A 15,608-nucleotide genomic window follows, 5' to 3' on the forward strand; every position below is an offset into this window, starting at 1 on the left:
TATGTGCCTTACAGAGATATTTTGAAGCATAAATATGTTTGTAAAGCATTTAGCAGAAAGTTTTCTCACCAGGTAGGTAGGTCTTTTATTATTAGTAAAATATTTTCTTCAAGACAGTGACTCCAACAAAAAATGGTTTTTGAAAGCAAGTCTGAAACTTCTGCAGAGAACGTTGCATATTTCTTGGAATATTGAGTGCTTTACGTTTTTACACAAAGTTTTCAGTGTTCCGTTTCTCTAGAATTTAGATAATGTTCCAAATAAGTCGTTTGTTGGTCATTACTTTATTTCCCCCTATTGTTTTTTTGTTTGTTATTCTGAATGAATTGTTGTCAAAAAGGTAATAGAATTATACCCTCTTTGTCATTAACTTCCCTTCCGAAGACTTGGAGAATATCTGACACTTGTGGTTAACTGCAACTGTTATATAGTTAAGCCTTAGGTTTTGAAGTTTATGGAATGAGGTTTGGAAAGGCTGATTTTTTTGTTGTTGTTGTTGGAAGCCACAATAGAAATAAACTGGAGAAGTGGTTATTGGTTTTCATCTTGGCTGCAGAAGAAGTATTTGTTGGTGTTGCTATAGAAACATAGTCAAAACTACAGTATTGAAAGCATCACAAAATAAAGCATTGATTTGATTACTTAAATTGTGTTTCTTGTGTCGGAGTTATTCCTAATTGACTTAAAAATGCCTTTGGTTTTTTTTTTTTTTTATTCTTAGCTGTCATAAATATCCAGATATAAGTTTAAATGAAATAAAGCTCAAAATAAATCAGTGTTCTGAATATGAATGCTAATCATCTAAACTTTTAAAATCACCATTATTCCTTAGTAGTTTGAAAAAATAATTATGTTATAATAAATTCAAATTTCCTGCTGGTGATGGTGATAAGTTATAATTTTAAAAATGTATAGCTTTATATATTTTAGCACAATTTTGGTTCAGTTGGGGATTTTGCATAATGAAAACCACATATGCTTTTTATCTTCAAATTTTATTTATATTTTCTTTTACCAATTTAAATGGACATGCTATTTTAGCTTTTTAATAAAGCTACAATTTGGATCAGTAGAAGACAGTTCCACTAAACAGTTTGTAGGGGAAAACAGCTCTGCTTCTGGCTTTTATAGACTCTCTTGCTCAAAGGAAGAACTGCTATTGAGTCAGTTACAACTTCAGTGGAAGATGTCTTGCAGCTGTGCCTTTTTGGTTTTGTTCCAGAGATAGTATTTGTGTGCACTGTCAGAATGTCTTAAAGGCCCACCCTGGAAAGGATTCAACCCTATAAAAGGAGTTTTGTTTTATAACCTTTCACATATTCTTATGGAGTTCTGGTGGTGATGGTGGTCTTCATTATCTTGTCTTTTAAACTGGCATTTTATTGAGACACAGGCTTCACAGTTTGAGAATAGGAGCTACAGTTGTAGGTATTGTATCTAATGAAATAAATTTAGTCAAGCCCTTCGCACACACTATGATGAAAACAAAATACCCTTCCCCAAACTTTGCAATTTCAGTGAATTATTTTTAACAACTTTTCTGCCTCTGTACTGATAAGGAGATTGGCACTCATTTGATTATTCTCCTGGGTAACTTACTTAATAGATATTGATTTACAAATCAAGTTACTATATAAGAAGAGTTTCAAACACCAATTACTTCTCATATTGAAAATTGTTCGGCCTAAACTGTTTTAAGCCATATGTTTATATAAATGCTAGGAGAATTATCATTGAATATATTCTAGGTGATTGACCGTATTTTCTCCAAAATTTCCCCCTTTCTCCTTAGTTTTTTTCCTTTACATTGTTAAAATTACAGCAAATTTAGTTTAAAGATTTTAATTGGTTTTTATTTGCCATTCAAGACTGGAGCAACACCTCATTCTATAAAATAGAACGAATGTCCGATAAGCTGAACAGAGGAAGTTGCTTTTATAGACAGAAAAGAGCTGAGGGAAGCAGAAACAGAGAACAAACGCATGTTGGTTGTTTCAAAGTGACTTTTCTTATAGCGTTAAAACAGAGGGGACTTCCTTATGCCTTCCCTTTTGGATTGGTTGTTGTGAATTTCTTTCTTCCTTTTTAAAAAACTGCCCCGTTTCAGAGTTTAGTTTGATTACCTGGCTCCATTCTGGTGTGATATGGTCTGCTGGAGCCTAGTGCAGGAGGCTAGTCCAAAACAATGGCCTCCTGTAAATTTTATTTAACAAAATGCTCCAAAGTTGTTAGCTTCCTTAAACCCCTTCCTCTCCGAGCCCATGTCTATCTCCCATTACTGTTCTCTTTGGCCTGTGGGGTCAGGATGTTCCTCCTGCTATTGAAGGTTAAACTCTTCTCTGTGGTTTTGATCCTTTTCCTCCATCTTTTTTGAACTACATGCCATTCATTTTCCTTTGTTTCTCCTTTGTGTCTTCAACCTCTCCTCTCTCTCTCTCCCACCGAAAGACTGCACCAAACAAAAACAGCCTAAACGTACATCTCCCCTCAATCTTAGACTCTTTGTAGTTATTACTTGACCTTTTCTCATTGCTAAACTTCAGATATTAATTTTCACTTATCTCTTTCCCTCCCCTCTTCTGATATTTTATCTGTAGCCATTAGCTTTTTCTTCTCCTAGCCACTGAACTTGCTCTTTGAGGTTAGCAGCAATCTTGTGACCCTTTTAACCCTTATTGTTCCCTGAAGCAATCTGCCCTTGCCCCTGTTGACCATGCCTCCCTGTTAGACTCTTCTTTCTTGTCAGTACTTTCTTGGTTTTCTTTCTCTTAGTGCCTTTTAGCCTTCTTGATAGGTTCTTTGGTCTCTCTGCCTGGGGATTTTTGGTGAGCATTTATCCTACTGTTTGCTTTCTCTACAGTTTCATCTACCTCTGATAATGCTGATTGGCTGAGCAATTCCACATCTCAGTCTGGAAACCCAGGCTCTGTCATTCAGACACACACCTTCAACCATATTCGGATTTCCACCTGGATGTCACACATTTTCAGCCCAGATGCATTCAAAGTGGAAGCTTTTGCTTCCTTTCTTTCTGATTTTTACTTTGTTTGGAAGTCTCTTTCTAACTTCATGGTACCACCATCTAACCGTTGACTCTCAGGAACCTGGGAGCTTTATTTTTCGTTACTCCCACCATCCAGTTAATTATCAAGTCCCATTCATTTTACCCATTAAATATTTATTGACACCATCTCTTCATTTGCATTCTTATTGCTTCTATCTTAGTCTCCTGGATCCCTGGAGCATCATCTTAACGAGTTTCCTTTTTTTTTTTTTTTTTTTTTTTTTTTTTTGATAGTCTCGCTCCGTCACCCAGGCTGTAGTGCAGTGGCACGATCTTGGCTCACTGCAGCTGCCGCCTCCTGGGTTCAAGCAATTCTCATGTCTCAGCCTCCCAAGTAGCTGGGATTACAGGTGTGTGCCACCATGTCTGGCTAATAATTTGTATTTTTAGGAGAGATGGAGTTTCGCTATGTTGGCCAGGCTGGTCTCAAACTTTTGACCTGAAGTGGTCCAACCACCTCAGCCTCCCAAAGTGCTGGGGTTATAGGCATGAGCCACCACGCCCAGCCAGTCAGTTTCCTTTCATTGTGTCAATTGGTCTCACATGGCTGCCAAAGTTATCTTCCAGAAATACAAAGTTAATAGCTTTTTAAAAAATTGCCTGCAGGATAGAGTAAAAACATCTGAGCTTAGCATATTGATCATGCATTATTTGGGTGTTGCTTCCCTTGTCCTGTCTCCTCTACTCCCCACCCTGTGTTCCAGGCCGTTGAAGTTCTCACTGTTCTCTACAACACATTTATCTTTCATGATTCTGTGTCCTTCACTTACTGTTCCCACGGTGAGGAGTGTGCTTCTACCCACTTATAATAAGCCCAGTAAGCTCCTTCTTATCCTTCAAGGTCAGGTCAAGTGTCACCTCGGGAAGCATTCTTTCTTCATCAAGTCTGTTAACTGTTAAATTGTTTATGCTTCCATCATAGCTCTTATTCTCTTTGCAGTTAGCTATTTAAATACCCTACTGTCACACCACTAGAGCCACATTTTACACAGGTCTGTATCCTCAGCAGCTATCAGCAAGCTCAAAGCAATTCCTCATGGAATGAATGGATCTTTACAAAACCCAGAAGTACAGTATTAAAATCAAGATTTCATGGGCAGAGGTAATGGTGAGTATAATGGCTTGATATTAGATATTTTTTATTTATTGTTTTGAGTAGGTATGGTTGTGGATTGAGAACATCTTGGCACTTGTGGTTAGGATTTTCTAATTCAAGTTTAGAGAATTAGGTTTTGAAAGTGAAGCTACAGAGCTGTAGTCTCAAATTATGGAGAGCTAATAAAGTTATGAAGGATGGGAAGTACACTGGGTTCTCAACAAGTGGCCACACCATTGCAGATCATATATCAGGCAGGAGGAGGATAGCGAGACAGGTGAAGTGAGGAGAGGGCCCCAGACTGGGGCTGTACCTCCCCAGCACACTCTGGGTTTGTAGCTGTGCCTTGCTTATTACATACACCTTAACGTTTCCCCAGCTTGCCCTGGTAGAAGCAGCATTCAATTTTATACAACGTGTTTTTTGATGAAAGCTTTGTGTTTACACGTTTGATGTTTATATGGTTCTAGCAGAGCCTCTTGGAATGGTGGTGGCTGTCTTAAAGTAAAGGAGAGAAAAGAAAGAAGGGAAATTATAGGGGGTGGGTTGGGGTGGGGATATAATTTTCTTTCTACAAGTTGAGAAAGAAATAGATACATTGGATTGGTGGGAAATTATTATACATTAATGTTTACTTTTTAAAAATGAAGTTAAACCATAATGATACCTTCCACCACTTTTAGGGGAAAAGGCGTAGATGAATCTTTTGACCATGGAAATTCTGTGTTTAACAGTAAATTGCATTCATTTAGTGTTTTGCACTTTACCAGTAGCTATTATGGTTCGTTTTTGATCCTTTCAATCCCATTATATAGGTAGGTTAGCAGCTGCTACTTTTATTTTATACATGTAGCTAAATGGCAACATGGGAATATATCTAAGCTATTTGACTATGTTTGATGTTCCTTAAGGTTAAGAAGTGTAGATATTTCTTGTCAGTTGCCCTTTTATTTTTGGAGACTTACAATTTTGGGGGAGGAGGGAGGTTATAGCATTTTTCTTGGGTACAGAAGTTGGAGCAGAGCTGGGGAGCATTGTAGGTCTCTTGGAATTCCCAGTCTCAGGGCTGTTTTGTTTCTTCTGGCCCTTGGACAACAATGAAGGGTCTCTATTCTTTTTTCTCTCCTTAACAGTGTGTCTCCCCTTCTCATCCAGGCAGGACAGTTTGCTACAGGAAAAGGCATTGGGATTATTGGTAAGAATCTGACATCTAGCCTGGTGAGATCTTGCTACTGATTTGCTATGTAAATAATCTGACTTCTGGGCCTTAGATTTCCCATCTAATTAAAGGCAAGAGGTAGAGGTACGTGAACATTGAGATCCTTTTTAGCTCTGAACTACTTTGATTCTCTACAAATTCCATTTTGCTCAGTCATATCTACAGTATTATACAGCTGCTAGCAAGATTGTTGTTTCTGCTTTGTATGTAGTGGAATTTGTGGTAGGTGCTTTTGTTTTATTTCTTTAATCCCTAAGGCAAAGTGGGTGTCATTATGACCTAGTGGTAGCATCTGCTCATTCAAAGTGTGAGAGAAGAATGATCCTATAATTGTAATCTTTATAAAGCTTTCCTTGACCACCGAAAGGAGGTGACCATTTCCTTTGTGCCCTTCTTGTACCTGTCTTACAGCCCTTATCACATAAGGTGTAATGATTTGTTTATGTGTCTGACTTCCTGCTAGACTGTAAATGTCCAGTAGACTCTTGTGGGCAAGAACTTTCCCTAGGTCCTTAGGGCCGAGACCAGTGTCTGGTGTAAAGCAGGAATTCAGCACATATTTCTTAGACATAAAGTAGAATAAAAATAATACGGTTTAATGTACCTGCTGGATTACTATACTGGTCTGATTGTGTAATTTAAAAAGTGGTGCTTTTGACTTTTGTAGTTAATTAAAAGCAAACAAAAAGGATTTAAGAGTTTTATCCTGATACTTTTTAGATGCTTCTTTGGTTGAAAACAGTAACTTTTTGATTAGAGATTCTCAGCCACCACTCTTTTATTCTTTATCTATTTACCTCCTTCTGTACCTGCTCCCACTTTCTCTCCATACCCCCTGTAAAAATCTGAGGTCATGCAGTGTCTTTCTTTCCTAGAGTCCCATAAATCTACAGTACTTTTCAACATTACATCTTAAAAATGTAATTGTTTTTAATGTAATTGAACATGTGAGTCTAATCTTGCTAAGATGTCTGGTAGGGAAGAAATTTTGCAGGTGACGCATGTGTAGTTGTATACATTATTCTGGTTTAGAGCCTGAGAGAAGTTAAACTGTGGTATGTGGTCAAAGAAGAACTTGCACATTAGAGCCAACGTGCTAGTGAAAAAAATTATTTTTTCTGCCTACATCAGATACGTCAGTATCAATGATCCTATGAAATGTGGACCATTTTTAAAAATGTTAAAAAAATGTTATAGACTGATTGGGAAGTTCATCCATATTGAAGAGTCATGGAACTCCTGTCCATATTTGTTCAGGAAGTAATCTTGCATGACAATTGGTAGATGAGAAGATTGGATTCCCTGTACAATCAGAATAAAAAGAGTTCTGTTTTTTGTTTTGTTTTGTTTTGTTTTGAAGACGGAGTCTTGTTCTGTCACCTAGGCTGGAGTGCAATGGCACAATCTTGGTTCACTGCAGCCTCTGCCTCCCAGACTCAAGTGTTTCTCCTGCCTCAGCCTCCCGAGTAGCTGGGATTATAGGCACATGCTACTGTGCCCAGCTAATTTTTTTTGTATTTTTAGTAGAGACGGGGTTTCACCATGTTGGCCAGGATGGTCTTGAACGCCTGACCTCAGGTGATCCACCCGTGTTGGCCTCCCAAAGTGCTGGGATTACAGGCATGAGCCACCATGCCCGGCCAGAGATTTTAAAAAAAATTTCTTCTGAATACTTTTTAGGTTATTTTAGTTTTTTTCCAGAAAATTGTGTTGTCTGCTTCTTTTCTTAGTAGGATAGATGATAATCACTTTACAGATGGGGGCTAAATGGGCAGAAGTGAGATGACCAAAAGGAATTCTTCTTCCTCATTGTCTTTTCTGTGATATTGATAATTGTACTTTCTGCCTAGAGTTTGTGTCTCTTAAGGTTTTCGAGCCATTAGTGACTCATTAGATTATGGGGTTCTTTATGTCTTACGCATTCTTTGTCCTCATAAAGTAGGAGGTAGGATGATTTTTTAAAGTCAGATGATACTGGGTTTAAGATAAAATTCTGTGTCTACACAAACTCACATACACAAATGTAGGGAAAGTGTTCCCTTCCTAACCTTAACCAACTTCCTTGAATATTTTAAAATTAACTTTTGGAGGATAAACCTGATTTCCTGTTTTAATGAAATAATGAGACATTGTTGAAACTTGACTTTTTTCGGTCTTCTCAAAATAGATGTAATACATATAAATTCATATAATAACAATTTTAAAATATTAAGACCTTTGTAGATGTTTCAACCTATATATTTTATGTACTCAAATGTATTTAAATCATATTGGAAATGAGTAAATGACACTGGACCTTGTTTGTATACTTCTTTGCTAATAACCCATCAAGTAATCTCATATGTTATTTCACCTCTCTGGGTTCACTTGACTTATCTGAAAAACAAGAGTGTTAAAAAGACTGCCTTGCCAGCCTGGTCAATATGGTAAAACCCCATCTCTACGAAAAATACAAAAATTAGCCAGGTGTGGTAGCAGGCACCTGTAGTCCCAGCTACTTGGGAGGCTGAGGCAGGTGAATTGCTTGAACTCGGGAGGCTGAGGCAGAAGAATCACTTGAACCCGGGAGGGAGAGGTTGCGGTGAGCTGAGATCGCACCACTGTACTCTAGCCTGGGAGTCATGGCGACACTCCATCTAAAAAAGAAAGAGGCTGCCTTGTGGAAAAGTCTATTGGCTTTGAAGGCAGACCAAATTGATGTGAATTCTGGCTCTACCACTCATAAGTGGGTATGTGAGTTTGAGACTCAATTTCTCTAGGTTCTAATAGTCTAATTTTTAAATTCACTTTATTAATAGTTCTTTTTCAAAATCATAATGCTACAAAACTCATCCTCTCTGAATTCTCCCAACCTTTTTTTAAACAATGAGATTCACAGGTCTCCTGAGTAGGATCTTTTGAGGCCAGCAGAGGAGCTGAGCAGTAGCATTGGGTTCCCTAGTTAAGAAGGTAGGCGTCTTAGCTCATGCTGCCATAACAAAATACCGTAGACTGGGTGGCTCACACAATAGGTACTTATTTTCTCACAGTTCATCTAAGTTGGAGGGTTTCTGGTGAGGGCTCTTCTTTGCTTCCTGACAATTTTTACTGTGCCCTTCATGGTAGAGAGAGAATGAGAGACTGCACAAGTTCACTGGTGCTTCTTTTTATGAGGGCACTAATTTCATCATTAGGGCCCCACCCTCATGACCTTATCTAAACCTATCTCCCAAAGCTCCTACCTCCATCACGTTGTAGGTTAGATTCAACATAGGAATTTTAGAGGGATGCAATTCCGTTCATAGCAGTAGGAGAGTAAGAGAGTAAGAGAAGAGAGCAGGAGACACAGGGGTGTTAAGAAATGCCTAGGATGGACCAGAAGATCTACCACTATTGAATTCATAGGGCCCAGTGCTGCTATAGGTTATAAGTTTTCACATTTCTGGATTACAAGGAGTTATGAATTTCAGAAAAAAAGGTTGAAAGTGTGAACCCGAATACCTGACGACATGCGCCTACGGTAGTCAGAGCACAGTTTGGTTTTATACATTTTAGGGAGAAAGGAGACATCAGTCAACATATGTAAGATGAACATTGGTTCAGTCTGGAAAGACAGGACAAATGAAGCAAAGGTGGGACAACTTGAAGCAGAGAGGGGGCTTCCTGGTCACAGGTGGATAAGAGTCAAATGGTTGCATTCTTCTGAGTTTTCGATTAGCCTCTCCAGAGGAGGCAATCGGATATGCATTTATCTCGGTGAGCAGAGGGGGGACTTTGAATAGAAAGGAGGGAGGCAGGTTTGCCCTAAGCAGTTCCTAGCTTGACTTTTCCCTTTAGCTTAGTGATTTGGGGGCGTCAAGATTTATTTTCCTTTCACAAAGGCATTATTTTTCCAAGTTAAGTATATTGTAACAAATTTACAGTTACATCAGCAGTGTTTATTAAAAAACACATTTAACATAAAAAGGTGGGAAGAACTTAATCTGCATAAGGGAAGATGCTCTGGATTGAATAAAATTGGCTCTATTAAAAAACTCACCAAATTTGCCCTTTGTGAACCTGTGAAAACTTTATGATGGATAGTACAATTTACTTCCACTATGTAGAATGACTTTAAAAAAAAGTTTTGTGTCTGCCCATTTTGGCAAAGATGAACCTCTTCAGAGGTGCCGTGGAAACTTTTACCAAAATAAAATTTTTTTAAAAAGTGAAAAAGTGAAGAAGAAAAATGAGGACTTTCATCAAGTCTTCCTATTAAGCAAACCTTAGTTTTTAAAATTTTTAATTTTTTTTGAAATGGAGTCGCTCAGGCTGGAGTGCAATGGCGTGATCTTGGCTTACTGCAACCTCCGCCTCCCAGGTTCAAGTGATTCTTCTGCCTCAGACTCCTGAGTAGCTGGGATTACAGGCACGCGCCACCATGCCCGGGTTTTGTTTTTTTTTTTTGTATCTTTAGTAGAGACGGGTTTTTACCATGTTGGCCAGGTAAACCCCTGACCTCGTGATCTGCCCACCTTGGCCTCACAAAGTGGTGGGATTACAGGCGTGACCCACCACGCCTGGCCGCAAACCTTACTTTTTTTGCTAGTTGGTACTGGTGACATCTTGTTTATTAATAAATATCTGAAGTGTTTTCTTTTTGATTTACAAGAGACCCATTAAAGACTTTGCTGTAGGTGAATGTGAACAGATTACTACTGCTCTGTAGGAGTGTAACACAGTAACTGGGTAAAGTTGTAAAAATGCACAAGTGCACTTCTAGTCTATCTCAGTCATGAATTGTCAGTGCAAATATGTGTGTTGGGGGAAAAAACTCAGAATTTAAATTGTGGAAATGTAAAGGGGGGTTGGTACTATGGAGTTAAGGAACATTAGTTATTTCTCAGATTGCTCTGACCTGAATCTTAGAATTGACGCATTTTCCTTTAGTGACTTTACATTTTCGTTGCTTCCATGTTTCTTTAGTCATATTATAGGTGGATATAGTATTATCTTATTTTTAGTCATTTCTCTTTTTATTTATTTATTTTATTTATTTTTTTGAGACGGAGTCTCGTTTTTGCCCAGGCTGGAGTGCAATGGCACAATCCTGGCTCACTGCAACCTCCGCCTCCTGAGTTCAAGCAATTCTCCTGCCTCGGCCTCCTGAGTAGCTGGGACCACAGGCGTGCGCTATGACACTCAGCCAATTGTTGTGTTTTTAGTAGAGATGGAGTTTCGCCATGTTGGCCAGGCTGGTCTAGAACTCCTGACCTCAAGTGATTTGTCTACCTCGGCCTCCCAAAGTTCTGGTGTTACAGGCACGAGCCACTGCGCCTGGCCATTTTTAGTAATTTCTCAATTTAGGATTGAAATATGAAACAAGGATTTAATAGCTTTATAACTATATCACGGTACCTATACTATCTGGGTTAAAATGTACCTCCATTTTTATGTACAGTGTGAATGAATAGACATTCTTGTATAAATGAGTCAAAATGAATATTTTTTAATGTTGAAATATGGATGATGTATTTGCACAGTTTTTCTGTATCTGAAAATTTGTCTATAGTAATTTATAGATAAAGATGATTAGACTGTACAATAGACCTCCCCTTATTCATAGTTTTGCTTTCTGCAGTGCAGTTACCTGCAGTCATCTGTGGTCTAAAATTATTACATGGAAAATTCTAGAAACAAGCAATTCATAAGTTTTCAGTTGCACACCATTTTTAGTAGCATGATGAAGTATCACACTCTCTGCCCCATCCTGTGCGGGATGTGAATTACGCATTTGCCCAGTGGCTCCATGCTGTAGAAGCAACCACCTGTCAGTTACTTAGTAGCTGGCTTGGTGATCAGATTGACTATCGTAATATCACAGTGCTTGTGTTCAAATCACCCTTATTCTACTTAATAAAAGCACAAGAATAGTGATGGTGGCAATTTGAATATGCCAAAGAGAAGCCATCAGGTGCTTCCATTATGCGAAAAGGGGAAAGTTCTTCAGGAAAAAGAAAAAAATCGTATGCTAAGGTTGCTAAGATCTATGGTAAGAATCCAATCTTCAACCTGTGAAATTGTGAAAAAAGAAAAAAAAAATTTGTGCTAGTTTGGCTGTCGCACTTCAAACTGCAAAAGTTATGGCCACAGTGAATAAACTCTTAGTTAGGGTGTAAGAGGGTGGCCAGACGCAGTGGCTCACGCCTGTAATCCCAGCATTTTGGGAGGCCAAGGCAGGATGATCACTTGAGTCCTGGAGTTTGAGATCAGCCTCGGCTGTATCATAGTGAGACTCTATCTCTACAAAAACGTAAAAAAATTAGCTGGGCATGGCAGTGCATGCCTCTGGTCCCAGCTACTTGAGAGGCTGGGGTGGGAGGATTGTTTGAGTCCAGGAGGTCGAGGCTGCAGTGAGCCATGAGTGTGCCATTGCACTCCAGCCTGGGTGACAGGGTGAGCCCCTGTCTCTAAAAATAAGGAAGAAAATTTAAAAAGTACAAGGCATTAAATTTGTGGGTGGAAGACATGAACAGAAGAAACACGTTCCAATTGATGAGTCAGGTTTGGTACTCTCAGTGGTTTCAGGCATCTACTGGGCTTCTTTCCCCAAGGATAAGGGGGGACCACTTTAAGTTGTGTACATATACTTTTGGTGTCTATTCTAGGATGAATTAAAATGATAAAAATAAAAACAAAGTTGCAGGATGGAGACCCGAAGCAAAGCAAAAATCATAACCACAAAAACTAAACGAGAAAAAAACTCAGGATAGAAAAATTTTATAAAAATTATAGAATTACAATTGTGTCATTAAAACTAGTTTCTATGCCGAAGGGTTCTTCATTTGTGGGGTAGAACAGGCAGCAGGAAGCAGACTTTTTTCTTTGACCCATGTGCATTTTCTAGCTGAGGAATGAAGTGACTTGGAACCAAACTGGGCTTCTCTACTGAGCATGTCCCTCTCCAGCAGGGTCTGGCTTGGGTGGGGCCAGTCTTGCTCATTAAGCTTTTGGACGCTGGATTTCCATCAGCTTTCCACAGTTTTCCAATGACAGGAAATAGCAGAGAGCGGGCTTGATGTGCTTAAAAGCTGCGTATGTATTTCAAGGGGGGAGATTATTAGGACGTTTTTGTTGCAGTGGTTGGGTTTTGTGATACATGCTTGTTTGTTTCTGCTTGTGGAGGAAGTTTGCTATTGAAAGTGTGACTAGTCAGGGGACTGAAAATTAGGAAAATACTAATATACAGAGTAGATGGAATCTGAGTACGTACACTGTTTCACAAGGGAATATATTGTGATATTTGAACTAAGCCCTATGAAAAATACATTTTTCTAGTGGGCCGAGTTTAGTTTTAGATGTCTTGTTTGCATTTTTCTAGGCAAATGTTGACTTTTGTCAGGCTATCTTTAACATGATAGCTGTTTCAGGTTTGACCTATGAGAATAATGAAGCTAGTTGGTTTCTTTTATATGCTTGTCTGGTTGTTTCACAATTTTTTCAGTGGTATGACATAATACTGTACAAAATTAGTACTATATTATTTCCGGAAGCACAGGGAGGACTATGTAAGGTTAATTGTGTGCAGTTATTTTCTTTTTAGCATCTTAAAGAATTATAACTTTCAATTTACTTCTAAAGTGCTTCATTTTCACCCTAACTTGTTTGATTAAAAGAAGCTGTACTGTAGCTATCAGAGATTTGAGTTCACAGTTTTTAGCGTCTACAGATTAGTAGCCATTTAACAGTTACGAAGGTCTGGTTATTGGTTTGATGTTGTCACACCCTAAGTAAATATTGATCAAATAAGAATAGGTATCAACATCTTCATTTATTACTGAATATTTAATTGGTTGTCATATTGAATACATGTGAAAATGTATATTGCCCAGATTCTGACATCCAGACTTGGGAAAAAATCTTCTTGCATTTTCTTTATATAATCTAACAGTCTAGCAGTCTTCAGAAAGATTCTTGCTTCATTGAGACTTCCTGACAAAATGAAAAGCGGGGCCACTATAATTAGCGATGACCTCTGCGATTCCTTTTTTTATTGTTGACACTGTAAGGGATGCTCTATATCACTGAAGTGTTTATGGTATTTTGAGGGAGGTGCACGTGTACTTGGGAAGTTTAAGTTTTTCTTTTTTATTGTCACAAGGAAGATTTGTCTCTTCAAATTATTTGCATCGTGGGTGTGGGAGCTGAATAAATGATAACTGTTGAGGTGATGCTGATGACCTGGACAGTCAGTTGTCCCCTGCATCTACTTTGTAGTGTTCCTGTACAGATGATATGATATATTGATGATCTATAGTTTAGTATCATAGCAGGATCACAAGGCAAGTTACATTGGAAAGGTAAATTTTTAACTTTGATGTTGGTTTTGCTTGCATTTTTCGGTGGACTCCAGACATTGAATGCCTGACCTATTCTCCAGCGTGATTCTCTACCAAATCACTTTTGCAAATGTTGGACTTCGAGAATTTTACCTGTAAGAAAACAAATACATTTCACTGAAGTAAAAACTTATCCTAGCCACCAGCACCTAAAAATAGTTATTTGAAGTCCTCACTAAGTAGTTCTGAACTAAATGAATCCTCAGAGTAGAAATACTTTAAGGAAAAAAAAAAAAAGGTTTTATAGCACTCCAGATGGCATGTCTGTAATTCCATTGTAGTTACAGCTTTTCCCGCCGAGGGAAAGTTGCTCTTATCGCGCCAGGCTTGGAGGGTCCATAATTTGGATACTCTCTGGCACCTTCTGCTGATCAGCCGGTGGACTGGGGTCAGCATTTGGATATGCTTGCTTAAGCTAGAAAAGTCATTCAGTCTATAGTCTTAGTTTTTAGCATGTATGCTATGTATTGGTAGAACTCTTCAGTACTCCTTTAACTACTTAAAATGGCAGAAGAACTAACGGCCAAAACTTAAGAAGTGAATTATGTTTTTTATGAGGTTTAGGTATTTATGCCTGTTGACTACAGCATTCCAAAGCTTATAGAGAAGAGGATTTGAAAGTGTGAGATCAGTGTAGGCTCCAGCTTGGTGGACTTGTCATAGTGTGGGGGAGTTGATTGACTTTGACAAGCTTTTGTCTTATGACCTATTAAAATGCAGCGTCTGCAGCCTGTGCGTTTATCCTGTGCAGTTAACCTTGGTGGATTTGTCGTTTGCTTATTTGGGAAATGCCTCCTGAACCGCTACTGTTATTTTTTAGAGTTTGACTCACACAGAAATAGTATTAGACTGGTTGTTGATTACTGTTGGATACCAAGTGGGCACGAGTTTTATGATGGGGATGGGGAGCCATTTTATGCGTAAGATAGTTGTGGGATGAGCTTAGGAAAAATAGGCTCGCTGGCATCTGTCATGATCATGGGAGTCTGTTGGTATTGGCCCTGCTCTGGTTTGAGCGTGGTTATGATGTCACTGGAATAAACTGCACGTTAGCATTTTTTTTTTTTCTATGGAGCATTCATTATAGGGGGGTGGCCCAAATAAATGTTCCCTAAATGCCAGGAACATCACAAAAGATACTTATCAGGAAGCCACCGGATGCAAACACTGTGCTAGGAACATGTAGTTGTTTATCTGCACAAAAGTTTTACCCTCTTCATGTGAATATAGTAGCAGATGGGCAGGGAAGAGGTGTGGACAGGAAACTTGATGACAAACTTGTGCTGTCAGGCCCATTTTATTCCTGCTTTTCCCTGTGAGGAGGAAGCTGCTGAAAGAGATTGGGGAATGTTTATGTATGACCAGCTTAGACATTTAATAGGACTCTTCCCATTCTGTTTATTCTGCCTTTAAAAAAAAAGTCCCCAACTTTCAGAGAACTCTGTTTCCAAGTGCCCTGTTCCCAGCCCTCCAGCAGATAATACGAATAATCTTTTTATGCTGCCTGCATATGCACCAATATTATTGTCAGCAAAAGACACTTGTTTGTTTCAAGTCCACACTGAGTAAAAAAGGATAAAAAACAAGCATAAAACAAGTTCCTGTTTTCTCAGGAACTGTAATTGACTCTTGAACAACACGAGCCTGCACCGCATAGGTCCGCTTATGTGTGAGTTTTTTCAGTAAATCTAATCAGCCCTGTATATAGGCCACTTCTGTATCTGCAACCAAATTCAGGTTGAAAATAACTGTTCGCAGGGTGCTAAACTCGGATACAGATGGCTGACGTTTCCTGATCCACAGGTTCAGCAAGGCTGACAGCGGGACTTGAGTATGTGTGGATTTGGGTATCTGTGGACCAATCCCCCACAG

At 38.8% G+C, this 15,608-nt stretch overlaps 1 protein-coding gene across 29 annotated transcripts in view; it reads left to right on the top strand.

Moving 5' to 3' along the window:
• The window catches only part of EPB41L2 (erythrocyte membrane protein band 4.1 like 2), a 227,599-nt gene that overhangs the window by 82,440 nt on the left and 129,551 nt on the right, over window positions 1-15,608 (top strand). For 6 of the 29 annotated variants that reach the window (XM_050786322.1, XM_050786320.1, XM_050786326.1 and 3 more), the window contains exon 1: window positions 12,237-12,432. The exons of 22 other annotated variants lie outside the window; for them this stretch is intronic. The gene's annotated coding sequence lies outside the window, so the exon portion shown is untranslated. Of the gene's footprint in view, window positions 1-3,907; window positions 4,173-12,236; window positions 12,433-15,608 lie in introns of those variants that run through there. One more of the 29 variants, XM_050786321.1, reaches the window with a different exon arrangement.

The sequence above is a fragment of the Macaca thibetana genome, chromosome 4 (assembly GCF_024542745.1).
Source record: "Macaca thibetana thibetana isolate TM-01 chromosome 4, ASM2454274v1, whole genome shotgun sequence".
NCBI lineage: Eukaryota > Metazoa > Chordata > Mammalia > Primates > Cercopithecidae > Macaca > Macaca thibetana.